Genomic DNA, 13,597 nt, shown 5'->3' on the forward strand with positions numbered 1-13,597 from the left:
TGGAATGGGATAGGGTCACTATATGACCGACCTTGGTGGATTTGATGGATGTGAGGTAATTTTGAAAAGGTGCCACGTACTTGGGAGCCCAGCATCAGCCTTATCTGTTTGAAGAATGCTGCCCAAACTCATATTTTGAAGGGGAAGGAACTGCTTGAAAAATGAGTGGCAAAAGCATACATCTTTGAAAGATTTTGGCAAAACAATGAACTATAATTGTGTTTTCAAAATAGATTTTAGCCAGATGCACACTCTGCATGTTACTGTGCATGAGTTCAAAGGTAGTTGAAGTTAGAATTACCTGCCGGTGTGTAGCTGCACCAGAACCATGTATTCACCCACCACATGATTCTGCTGGCAATGCAGACTTTTATCAGAGGCAACGTGCCACGTCTCGCACGGTCCTCAGTGTGTCCCTGCCTCAGCACAGAGGCTCTGGCTCTCTGCAGACTTGACCTAGTCTATCACAAACAGAAATTTTTGCCTGCTTCACATCTGGCCTCTGAACACATTTCTAAGCCAGAGAGCCACAGCATAAATAGTGTGTCTTGAGAAGCCTCAGGTATCCACTGATGCAGTTGGATTCGGTGTGTACGAACAAAAGCCGCTCCACGTGTAAGTTGTGATGAGCCACAACCAGGTGTGTTCGAGTGGTTTGAAATCGAAACGAGTCTCATCCCTACTCACGCTGAAGAACCACAATCTTTCCAGAGCAGCTTGTAGGAGCCAGGAAGGGCACTTAGCTGGGAGCTGTGTAGCATCGGCTGGAAATAAACAAGCTTAAGAATCAAGACCAGCTGAAAATGGCCCAGTGTTCTTAAAACATGAGAAAAAAAATTACCTATCACTCCATTATTTATTCTAGAAATTACCTTGGTAGCCAGTATTTTTTAGACTGATGTGTTCAGATGTTATATCTAAAATTACATTGTTTAGATAACTAATACAACTCACAAATAGCAATCTTTGTTTATGTGTCAAGTTTTATCAATCTAACGAGTTAAAACTACTTTAGTTGAAACATTACTGCAGGTAGTACAGAGGTGGAGACTAATGTTATATATTCATAATTCAAAGTTTTAGCATGTCTGAACATACTGCTTTCAGCAAGAAGGTGACAGCAGTTCGATGTTGATTGTGGAATGTTATCAGGCACTCAGCATGCAAGTTTCTATCTGAATGCTTTTTTTTATATGGATTTTTGGTTTATTTTTTAAGGTTTATTAGTTTGACCTGAGAGGCAGTAAGGCAGATGACTGACTGCTTGCACAGAAACATTTAGTTAGACATGAGCGAAACTTTCATCACAAAACACCCTAAATATTTTCTTCTAGGCATTACAATCTCAACTTGGTGGCTTTCATTTGGAACTAAAGCAAAAGGAAAGTGGTTTAAATGTTATGCAGAAAGAAAGAGGACGTGTTAATAATCAGATTGAGATTGTAGATGATAATTATTTTTTTCCAATCTCAACAAATGCAATTTTTCATGGCCTCGGCACCCCCCCCCCCCCCGCCCCACAATTAGACAGACAACTTAAATTTTTGTAAACTGATCTCTCCACTGATCAAAAATATCCTCCTCTTTGCTAACCAGAGGGCATCATATTTGCTTCCAATCCTTGGTAACTCACAGGTCATTTTTCTAATAGATTTTCAGTCCCTTTCTACCTCTCAGTAGCAAGTGATCAATATTTCACACCAGACTCGATGCTGGGACAGCACGGGCAGAACAGAGTGGGAACGACCACTCCGAGGCAGGTTTCTGATGCACCAGCGGCTGTAGTGTTCAGCCAAGCAAAGCCTTGCCTACTCGCTCACCACAGTCTACCTGAATCAATAACTTCTGTACTTGTATGAACAGCTGTGCTGGGTCAGGGAGAGTCTGGTAACATATGGCTTGAGTACTGTAAGAACTTGTTAAGCACTCTTGGAGACTCTGCAGGGTCTTCTGGAAGAGAAGTAGTATTTTCATATTTCATTGGCCTTGCAGGTATTTTTAAATGAAATTTCCCAATCATTTTTGAACAAGTGCCAATTTTCGTTAATCACAATATCCCACAGCAGGGAGGTGCACAGCTTAGCACACATTACTTGAATCAATACATCCTCATGATTGTTTGGAATTTAGAATTAACACTAGATGCCAATTATGTGTCATATGGGAACAGACAGCGAGCTATGAGCCCCTGCTCACTGCGTCCATGTCACTCATGAGACTTCTGTCCCTGCTGTCTATATTGTTATGTAAAATTCTCCCTGTTATCCCTCACCCAACATGTCTTTTCCAAGCTGAGGAGCCCTAGCCTGCGAGGTGCTCAGGCAACAGAAATTCTTCCAAAACATTAACCATCCTTATTGCTGTTCTCTGTTCCTTTTCCAATTCCATCAGGTCTTTTTTGAGATGGGTATTGTGGAACAGAAGGTAGATGAGACGTGCACATGGTCCTGAATATCTGGGAAAATATGGAATTGTATTATGGCTTAATCATTATTCATGTATGATGGGCTTTTTTGGCTGCTAATGAGTAATGAAGTGAAAGTTCTTTGAAAATAGCTGCTGTAACACCAAGGTCTCATTCCTGATTCCTAGTTAGTCTGTACTAGATTGAGATCTGGGCAGGTTGCTTAACACAGTGAAGAGGTAGGAGGTTGTTTCAATTTCCTTCTTGATTAGCTTTTTTTTTTCCTTATGGAAAAGGAGGAAAACTAGTTCTGACAATTTTTTTTACATGAAGTTATTTGTTACTCTATGCTTCCTCAAATGTAGATTTTTTTTTTCACTTTATAAGCATATATATGTGTCCTGTCTGCTCAGTATTATGATCTGAAGAATAGCTCTAGTAGATTACAGTAGTTATTCTTTCCATTTTAGAATACCATCTCTAGCAGTGAAGAGCCCTCTCGATTATTGCTTCCAAAAGAGCTGCAAGAAACTATGTACTGGGCAGATGCTAAATAATCTGGGAAGAGAAAAAAACTTACTTCCAACTACCAATACATAAAATACTGATATATGCCCAGATGGGAAAGGGCTTGGGTCCTTCCCAGTCCTTTTCCACAGTTCTGTTATTCTTGTATATTCAACCAGTTTTCAAACCCCACTTGTCTCTTACCTACAGGGATAACCGATGTTCCCCTTTACACCTATCCTCCAACTTCTAAGCAGCCTTAGAACTAAAGAGCAGATTTTTTTCCAGAAGGAAAATTCCCTGCTTGTCATTTTCTCCACCCACGTTAGGAAGTTAACTCATTGGAAAAACTTCCAGCCTGCTTATGGACATTGTGGACATGTATGTATAGCCAAACTCTTAGACTGAACGATTTGTTTTGCTTTGATGGTTATGTCAAATAGTAAAATAATGAAATAGTGTATTTCTTCTATGCAGATTATTTTTCCCTCTAGCTTATATATGTATATATAAGCATTATTACATGTTGCAATATTCATTATTATATTAAAGTATATGCTACTATGTACATATTATACATGTATGTGTATAATTTGAATTGAACTTTTTTCGTCCTCTTCATCTGATTGCATGAGGTTCATACATAGTTACATTAATTCTCACACACATGCTTAAGCAGCAGCACTGGCAAACGCTGCCATATTGAGCTGTACGTGCAGTTCTGATGAGGCATGTATGCTCATCCCAGCTAAGCAGGTGGGTGCTAAAGGGAGAATTAGGTAGGAAAGAAGTAATGCCTGAGGTCTTCCACAGAACAGACAGCAATGTTCTTTCAAACAAAAGGCAGAGTAGCAAAGGCTCAGAATTGAGCTTTTCATTACTATGTGCTGTTTTCAGCCCAGCAGATGAAAAACAGGAGCTAACTGAGCAGTTGGAAGCAAGAAGTGTTTTCCAGGAAAAACCTGCCTTGAAAAGTGCTTTCTGTGCACACGGGAGTCGGGAAGGCAGCCATGTGATTTTGCAGTTCGATTCTAATTGTGCTCTGGCAGGCTTGTATCTTCAAGCTCTCGGGTTAGGCTAGTGGCTGAGAACAGGGACTGTTAAATATTATTTGATTAGACTTTTGTGAAGCAGTTTAAAAGCACAAAAGTAGCAAATAGATGCTGCATACTAGTTGTGAGGTTATTGTGCCAACGTATGTTTTGCAAATACTCCAACAGTTGTGTAAGTTATTGGCATTTTTGAACGTGGTTTCTGATACCAACATCCCACCCTGATCAGAAGTTAACCAGGAGTAAATGTAATTGTGAACACAAGGTGGAGACACTTCTATCATAGCAGAGATGTCAGAAAGTGTAGTTAAATCCCTCCCCAAACTGCACTAAGTCACAAGGCATCTTTCACAGGACTAGTAGATAATTTCCCACGTGGACAGAATGATGCACATTCAACACCTAGGCCTGCACCTCAGTGTAACTCTCTTGTAGGTAGACAGCATCTTGAAGGTGTCCTCAAGACAGGTGCCTTCTGCACTTTCCCTCCTTACATTGTTTTCCTTCTGCACTCACACTCAGCAAAACTTTCACATTTTCCCTTTACAATTCTACCTCGATGCACATTTTTTTCCCTGCCTCTGAAGACCAAGTAGAGCCAAGGAGGGCACATGTGCTGGTGTACAAAGGGAGGAAATGGTTCTCCATTGGGTTGTTCCCTTAGTGTGGTGGCAGAAGGCTGATTATGTGCCCTGACCTGAGGAGACGTCAGGCTGCAATCTATTTTGCTTCTCCAGCTCTGGAATTCCCATGCATCCTGTATGTCATCCTGCCTGACTCCATATTAAAGGCTGACAAATTGCTCATTCTGTGCATGTGGTTGCTCGACATCTTTTGTAAGAATCAGCAGTGTGCAAGTTTCCTCCCTTGGCTAGAAACACCAAGCACTGGTGATGCCTCGGAAGCTCAGTATGTTCCAGGGAGCAGGAATGAATTGCACTGGCAGGGCATGGACCCAGTGGTGTATTTGAGGCACAAGAGCCCCCATGCATGCTGGAACAAACAGGTGAATGATGAAAGTTCATGCAGTGAGATTCACCAGGTCTGTGGGGAATTATTCCATACACTCAGAAGATATTTACAGACTTTGTTAAGCATATAGCCTACAAACTCTCTGTGGGCCAAAAAGAAGACCTGCGCAGGATGCTTACTGCAAGTCTCCTATCAGCCCTTAGGGAGATAGTGATGAGTATTCCAGTGAGTTTGTAAAGGCACAGCATGTTCTTCATGTCTATTCTGAAGCAGAGCAAGCCGGTGGAGACCTGTTCTCTGGGGCCTAAAAAGCGCTATGTGCAAATGGGTAGGAGTAGCAGCACCTGGGCGGTCGCCTTCCTGTAACTTCTCCCAAGAGCAGCCACACTACAGGAAAATGTCAGCTTGCCTGTAAGTTCTGCCTCCGGCCTCCTTCACACAGGTACATACAAGTGCCTTCCCTCACCCCATCCTTGCTGTCTTTCACTGCATCCAAGTCCTAAGGACCAAGCATGGATCCTCACCCATATCCTTTCTAACAACCAAGACTACTCTTCTTCTAATGCAGAATTGCCTCTAAGCCCCAACTCTATCTTACTGACTGCACCATGCTAACCTATGCTAAGTGCCCCCTGAAATATCGTGTGCTTGCTCCCTCCTAACTCTGTGCATGGTGATGCTAAGCCGTGGGCCAAGAGTCAGCCTCATCCCACTGCTGAGCCAGATAAGCTAATTTTATCCTGGACTCAAATAAAAATGAGAGTATTAAGAATGGTGAGGACATGATGCTGATTTTGGAAAGGAGGTGGCTGTGGGGTAGACACACTGACAGGGAGGTGTATGTGCAGAAGGAGCAGATCGGAGACCTGTAGGTGCCTAGTCGTCCTTACCTGCAGGGTGTAAACACCAAGTGGGTGGGCATCTGGGATGAATCCCTGGCAAATACACGCATTTAAAACAGTTTTCAGGGCTGAAGTTGCAGCAGGTGAGCGGTAATGCCTAATCTTCAACTATCCATGATATCAAGTGATAAATGTATGTTTCCTATGAACATAAAATACATTTCAAGCTGCAACTTAAGCTGTATTTCAAAGGCTGACCTGGTTTTAAAGTGTGCGTTTATAGCTTTGGTTAAGTGTGTAAAGCATTCAGCACCATCAAGTGGTAAAACGGTGTACTGCTTATTCATAGCAGTCCCGAGAATACAAAAGGGGGGCAATTATATAGTTGCATGTTATAAAGGTGCCTAAAGAATCTTTGAATACATTTTACTGAGGTTATTTGAAAAGGTTCCTGAGGTTTTCTGAAGAAAAGTACCGAATTTAAATGTTTGTCTTTCCAGCAAATCTAACTTGGATCAATCATTGTTTCAGCTTGAATATATCATAGTAATCAATGTTGATATTTTTTTAGTCTAAAGTACTGAGGTTGAGTTTATTTCCAGGTGATCAACATGGAAATAATGTTCATTTTAGGATAAAAGCTGGTATAGACTTTTCTGTTATTTGCCTTTGTCACGCCTTAAAAATGTTAGTTCTATAAAATGGGAGCAGAACTAGTAACCTGTGTTGTTACTAGGCTTGCGTAACTTTTCCTTGCTGGCCATTCAATGGCCTTGAGTGGAGACAGCCACCGGTAAAGGCAGTTTGCGAAAGAGACAGCTGCAGGCAGGCAAAATGAGTAGAAATGAAATACAGAATTTAAAAGAGCACAATTAATTTGGCTCTGAAAGAATAACTACAACAAAGTCCTTTGCTAGGACAAACCCAGTTCTGCAATCTGAAGAGATTTTAAATTATGCAGTAATTATGCATCATTTCAATTAGTACCAGCCTGGGTACAGATAACACTTAATATATGCATAACTTGATTAAAGAAATAATTGACCTACCTGTGGGGTAAAATGATCTATAATTATCCTGGTTGATTGTTACATAAATGTTTGTAATTTTGTCACTGTGTGCTTATCAAATATGGATTAAAAAAAACCCCTTTTTGTTCTAAAAAGAAAAATGCTCCCATTAAAATAACCTTTTGCATTACTTAAAAATTTATTTTAATAAGCAGACTTTAGTGGATGAGGTCACACAGCTGAAGAGAAAGAAGAGACAGGCAGTGAGCTGGTCTCTGAGAAGGAAATGGAGATAATTTGTGCCAGGCAGGAATTAAAAGAGCAGCAAACCAACCTGAATAACAGTGAACAGAAAATCCTTATGTTATGCTATCACTGAATAACTCAAAGTATTTATTTGGATTGACTCCTCAAGTTTATCTGAGGAGAAATATATGATGCAGAAAATATTTCTCCATTTTGCTGTGGATACAGGAGATGGAATTCAACTTATCAGAAAAGGAAATTATTAGTTACAGTTTAAATTCCTTTCTTTCAATCTAGTCTTCAGTTCCATAAGCACAATATTTTAGTAACAGATGAAGACTTAATTCTCTACTGTTTGTTTGAAACTCAGTGTTAACTGAGTCTAGGATTCTGACAATAGGAAGTAGAGAGCATTTGCAGACTCTGGAAGGCTCCTTGAAAGTCAGGATGCTCAGCATCTTCCTACATCCATAGCTCGTAATGTTACACTTTTCATATATCTCTTGGACTTCCAAAAAGGACCAGGAAAATCTGAAGTGCCTTTTTGTGAGATCTTGATCAAATTTTTGGAAGTTACATGCAGAAAAAAACCCCTCAGAATTATTTTTTAATACTGGATACACCTGACTGCAGTAGCTTGTCCAGCGTCAGAAAGGGAGAATGTGTTCGGGGAGAGAAAGGCTGGTGATTCCAGCAGTAGGCAGAAGTGCACAAAAACCCTCTCTCGCTTGGTCCCAGTGTTAGATGCTAGAATCCCAAATATAAATATGGAGATGTATATAGTATTTAATACAATGGTCCTCCTTAATGATTATGTAAGGGTGCCTCTGTTAAAGCCTCTGTGAAAGTATCATAGAAGACAGACACCTTTCAAATAACACCAGGGACAGAGACAAGGGAGATATACTGAGTTTTATGAAGCCTGCAACAATTCTTTTGTGTAATTCCCTTGTAGAGACCTCAGCCACTCATGGTAAGAGAATGATTGATAGCAGCAATCTGCTGTCATCCTCCCAAATGCAGGAGTAGCAGGGAAGAGGAGGGGTTGCTGCAGGCTTTGTTGTCAGCAGGGAAGATGATCTGGGGAATGGCAGCACAGCGCTCTGCAGGCAGAGGTGTCTCAGCTCCACCCAAACGCCGAGCCAGCTCCGAAACAGGAGCCATGTATCCCCACAATTACACTGGGAGGATCCCAGTATCCCGTGTATCCCCACAATAACACTGGGGGGAACACAGTACCCCACGTATCCCCACAGTAACAGGGTGTTGCATCCAGGCTAACGTACTTTGCCTTCAGCTCAGCGTTCGGGCTGGGGCTCTGCGCAGAGCTGGCTCGTGTCCCTCTGAGCTGGGGCGCAGGCAGACTGCACGGAAAGGCAAACTGCTTTTGACATCTGCCTCGGAAAGCTTTTGTAGGCACACCCTGAGTAACAGAGTGTTTCATTTCAGGCCTTTGAGAGGACGCTACTCTACAGATCACACATCCTTTGGCTTGATCCTTGTGTCATCGTGACTCTCCCTGAATTTAGAATTTGCAACACCAAAGGAGCATGCAGGGATGTCACTTTATCACGTGGATAAAACCATGGCTTAACTAGCGGAGCTTGCTTTAAGAAAAATGCAAAAGTACACGGACATGTCAAAAAGGAGTATGTAGTCTGTGATTTAATTGTATTTATAAATCAGGTGAAAAATGAGGAACCATTAGAGACTTACTCTGTTTCTAACCACTCATTATTAAGCAAAAGATGAAATAATAATGTGCGGCAGATTTTCGATAAGCGAGCTGCCTCTTATCCCAGAGTACTGGCATCCCAAATTAGTGGTATGTTTTACAGGTAAGCTGTCAGCTAACCAGAATTTGAATCCTCATGTTGATGTTATTTTGCCTCCTTATGTGTGTACCGCTACCAAGCTAAAGCAATGTGCAGAACGACAAACAGCCGTAGAGCAGCCACTTTCTAGATAGAGAAGAGAGGTTCTGAAATTGCAAATGGCTGTGCCTGACATGGAAATATTTTTTAAAATAGCATGATGCAAGAGTAGATAACATGTGGTATCAAGTAATTTGGTTCATAGTAGTCGGGATTTTGAGGGCACAGGACTCAATTCTACACCCATTCTTTTTTCAGACATTGGTTGTGTTCTTAGGGAGGTTGAACTGGCCACCCAGTTCTCTGAATGCGCTCTGCTCATCGTGATGGATTGCTGACAGTTCCTCCTTATTCACTTCTTTTTAAAGAGAAAAAATAATGAAACTTTATTCTGGTGTTTGGTGATTCTATGATTGATTCTGCAGAGGCATCCTTTCTACTGTGAACCCCTTTTAAAGAAATCTTAATTTTTTCCATTTTTAACAAGAATCAATCTCAAGTGTTTTGCATAAATTGGAAAATCTTAGAAAACCTTATGTTTCAATGAAGTGTGATGATGTCTTTGCATCATGATGCTAAATGAATGCATATGTAAGGACATAAAATAGAGTTTATACATAATCCGTTTCTTCCTGTTGGTTACAGTTATTTGTTAAAGAATTACATTTTTCTTTTGGTGATCTAGATAATAAACAGGCAGGAATGTTGTCAGGTTGGTTCAGTCACTCCCCGTCACGCGGCAGGATGCACTTCCACTTCGGTCTGGAGAGGTGGGATTTCAGCCCCAGAAACGGGCATGACAGGCACCAACACAGCAATAATTAAATGTGCCAGGCCTTCCATCAGTAGCAAGAGCACTTCAAAGAACAAACTCCTTTAAGAGGTTGAATTAAACGCTTCTCAGCAATAGTTTGTGTACCAGCTTCCCAGTGCATACATACATAGATGAATGCTTTCTAATCCAATAGTCTAAACAGTCTCAGTCAAGAATTCCACTTCTGAAAAATAAATTCTATCCTTGCTTTTAGGATAGCTTCTTACCTTTTGGATATAAAGAAAACATTCTAAGGCGGCACAGGTAACTGCATCAGTTCTGCTGAGTTAAAATTAAATTGCATCGGATCTGTCATGATTATTTTACCTGTATCAGAGATTGGTTTTGACCCATTAAAATTTTAATTGTCATAATATAGATTCACCCAGCTGACGTTCTTAATAAAGCATCATTTTGCAGTATTTGTCAAAATGGAGAGGTTATTGTACAGCAGGACTGGCACATAACTAGGTCAATGGACAGAGAGGTGGACTGAACACTGGCTGATGTACTGGGCTCAAAGAGCTGCGATCACCAGCACAAAGCCCAGCTGGAGGCCAGTTACTGGTGGTGTGTACTGGGCTGCATGAGGCAGAGCTCTCCAGCAGGTCCAGGGGGGTGATCCTGTCCCTCTGCTCAGCTCTGGTGGGGCCACACGTGGAGTGCTGGGACCAGTGCTGGGCAAACATGGACATACTGGAGCCAGTCCAGCAATGGGCCATGAAGATGTTTGAAAGATTGTAATTTGAGGAAAGGCTGAGAAGGCTAGGACTGTCAGCCTGGAGGCTCAGGAGGGATCTTACTACTGGGTATAAATGCCTGATGCTTGCAGCATTATTGGGGCAGCCTCTGGGCTTTGTGTGGTGTGGTGGGACAACAGGCAACGCTGCCTGCAAAAATGGAAAACCAAACAAAATGTCAACAAAGAACATGCGCATCGGGACAACACAGAGGACCTCCAAAGGGATTCCAAAACCAGACCACGTGAACCAGAAGAACCAGCTGATAGGCCTGTGAATCAGAAATTACACTTTTAAGTTTCACAGTGGATGGTTGGTGGCAGGACCTCCCTCTGGCCACAGCTGGGGGGCAACTTACAGCTGCCGGCTGGGGCGATGTGTGTTTCCTTATCCTCGGGTCAGCATCCTTGTACAAAGTTTTTGTCTGCAGGAGTTAAATCGATTTTCCAGTATTTCATTTCTGATGTGTGTAGTAGCAATGTGTCAGTAGACATGTCTATGCCAGTACTTCTGAGGAAAGCTATTTACTCTGCTCTTGGGGAGGTGGAAAGCTTTGGGGTAAAAAGCCACTTTTGGAAGTTGTTAAAAGGTTGATTGCTGGTCTGAACAAAAGTCTAGTGGCAACCTGACTTACAAACCAGGACACTTAGAGCTTACACAAGGTGGCAAGAACGACCTTTAAAAGAAACAAGATGATGGTAGCAGGGGTGGATGCACAAAGTCGGCAAATATGCAAACACAACATGGCAATAAGTACATCTTAACAGTGACTTGATCTACAGACGTTCAGCTCACATCTAGCTGCACAGAGCAGGATTTAGTTGTCTGAAAACAGGTTCTACCGTGTCACTTCGGGTATCACCAGGAGCCTCACCTGGCCTGGAGCTGCTGCTCCAGAGCAGCACAGGCTTGACGTCGGGGCTGTGCGGCACTTCTCTGCTCTATCGAGGCATCTCAGACTCTCCAGGAATTCCCAAGTGATGCTGGATATTTGCCTGTAGGCAACTGAATGCTCTCCATACATAATGATTCAAGTGCTTAAAGTTAAATGTCTAGCGGTATTTTAGATATCATAGGGTATCCTGCCTGTCCCAAGATGCCACTTCACAGATCTCCCACAGATCTTGTGTCATACGTGCCAGCTCATGTGGGTATCTCAGTTCTTCTGGGACACCTAAAATGGTTCTACGTATGTATGTTTAGGCATTTTAATTGCCTTCCTATATTTAGACAGCTAAGTTTAGTCTTATGCCATCTGGTGTTGAAAGATACCATGAGGGATTCAATTCTGAGCTCTGGGGGTTGCAGTTCATCTGGACCCCTCTAGAGCTCTGTGTCAGGATGGCACCAACCCATGCCTAGAAAAGCTGGGTTTCTTTTGTTCTTTAACACGAGAGGTGACCCTTTATTTTGACAAATATTTCATCTCACAAGTTATAATTATACGAACGAATGTTGAATTGCTTATTGCGGTATACATATCTTTTAGAAAGTCCTAAAAGCATAATGACAATAGAATTGCCCTGTAGGAAATAAAATCTCAATGCTGTAGCAACAACATAGCAACACTTCATAGGAAGGAAAGATTAATTTATTTTAAAATAGACTGATTTCAGTATATCACACTATGATATCCACAAACACCAGGACGCGTGTAAGCAGTTTGCTTTGCGACCTGCCCAGGATTCCTTGCAATGACACGGGGGATGACAGGCATCAGGCTTGGAGCCCCTCTCCACACTTCCTGGGTTCTGCTTAGGAGAATGCTGATTGTGGATGTTTCTTATCACCCCCTTCAGGAAATGACTGATTTATCTCTCTGTCTTGTCCAACCTCTGTGAGTCCCCAGAATTTAGTCACTGTCTCCATTTCAGATCAGCCACCTATAGGTGTCAGCAACACATGCCATTTTAATAGCCCTTCTGCTGGTATTTTGCTCTCATGCATTCACATTCGGTCTCCATTCATGTCGGTATAAACGTTTTTAATACAATTTTCCACAGCCCTGGAAGATTCCTGAGCTTCTACTTTCCAGTGAATTGTAAGCACATTGGTACCTGCTGGCAAAAACGACATTAGCTTTTGTAAGTCCTAGGTTTTCTTCCCAAAAGTCTTCCGAGCTTCTGGCGCTGCCCCTCAGTATTTCAGCAATGTATTATGATAAACTTCCCAGTTTCCTGGCCCAAAATTACAAATGAAGATTACAGTTCATTTACTTCTATGCAATCACTTAATCTATAAATTCTACTCTGATCCAACCTTCATATTCTCTCTATTTTATTGGATTCTGGTCAACTGTCTGATGTGCCTTCCCACTTGCTCAGCCTCCATTGTTCACCTTACATTATCCCTCTTCATTCCAGACAAAGTGTGAAAATGTTTGAGAGGGAGGGGAAGAGACATTTTCCATTGATAGGACAGTCAGAAATCTGTTGAGTAATGGAAAAAAGTATTTATTTCACTTCTCAATAATATTCTAAATGTTCTCTGTGAGTTGTCGTGATACAGCATCGTAATACTGTCACTGACTGTCATGTTACATATTTATCAAATATGGCTAATGCATGGCTAATCAGAACTTTATTGGTTATAACAGAGATGTCAGTTGGCATCAGGTAAAGATCTTGATCCAGATTCTCTGTGCAGCATTTACAGTTGGGACCAGCTGCTAAATTTCTTCTGAGATTAGCATAGTGATCAATGCCAGATAGCTGATAGGAAGTTCAGTTCCACAGATCCCTGTTGTGAGAAAATCAGGATGTTTGAAGGAAAACTGAGCTGTGGAAGAATCAGGCAGACCTTTTTAATTCACATTAATAAGAAGAAAATAATTTTCTGCACATGATTCCATCACAGAGCACTGAAACTTCAAAAACCACACAAGGTTTGTATCTTCATTCTTACATTCTGTTAGTACAGCTGGAGAAAAAACTTTATCATCAGACCATTAAGATAATTTGGAAAGTAGTTTCAGAACCATTAAAGCAATCATGAAAATCTGCTGATAATAATGTAAATGTAAGATTTCAAAATCAGATTAAATCACTAAAGAGCAACATCTTCAGGCCTTTTTATGGGTTAGAATTGTTGTCTTCTGCTGCAGGCCTGGCATGAAATCCAGTTCCAGATACTATGG

This window comes from Balearica regulorum, chromosome 3 (assembly GCF_011004875.1).
Source record: "Balearica regulorum gibbericeps isolate bBalReg1 chromosome 3, bBalReg1.pri, whole genome shotgun sequence".
NCBI classification, from domain to species: Eukaryota; Metazoa; Chordata; class Aves; order Gruiformes; family Gruidae; genus Balearica; species Balearica regulorum.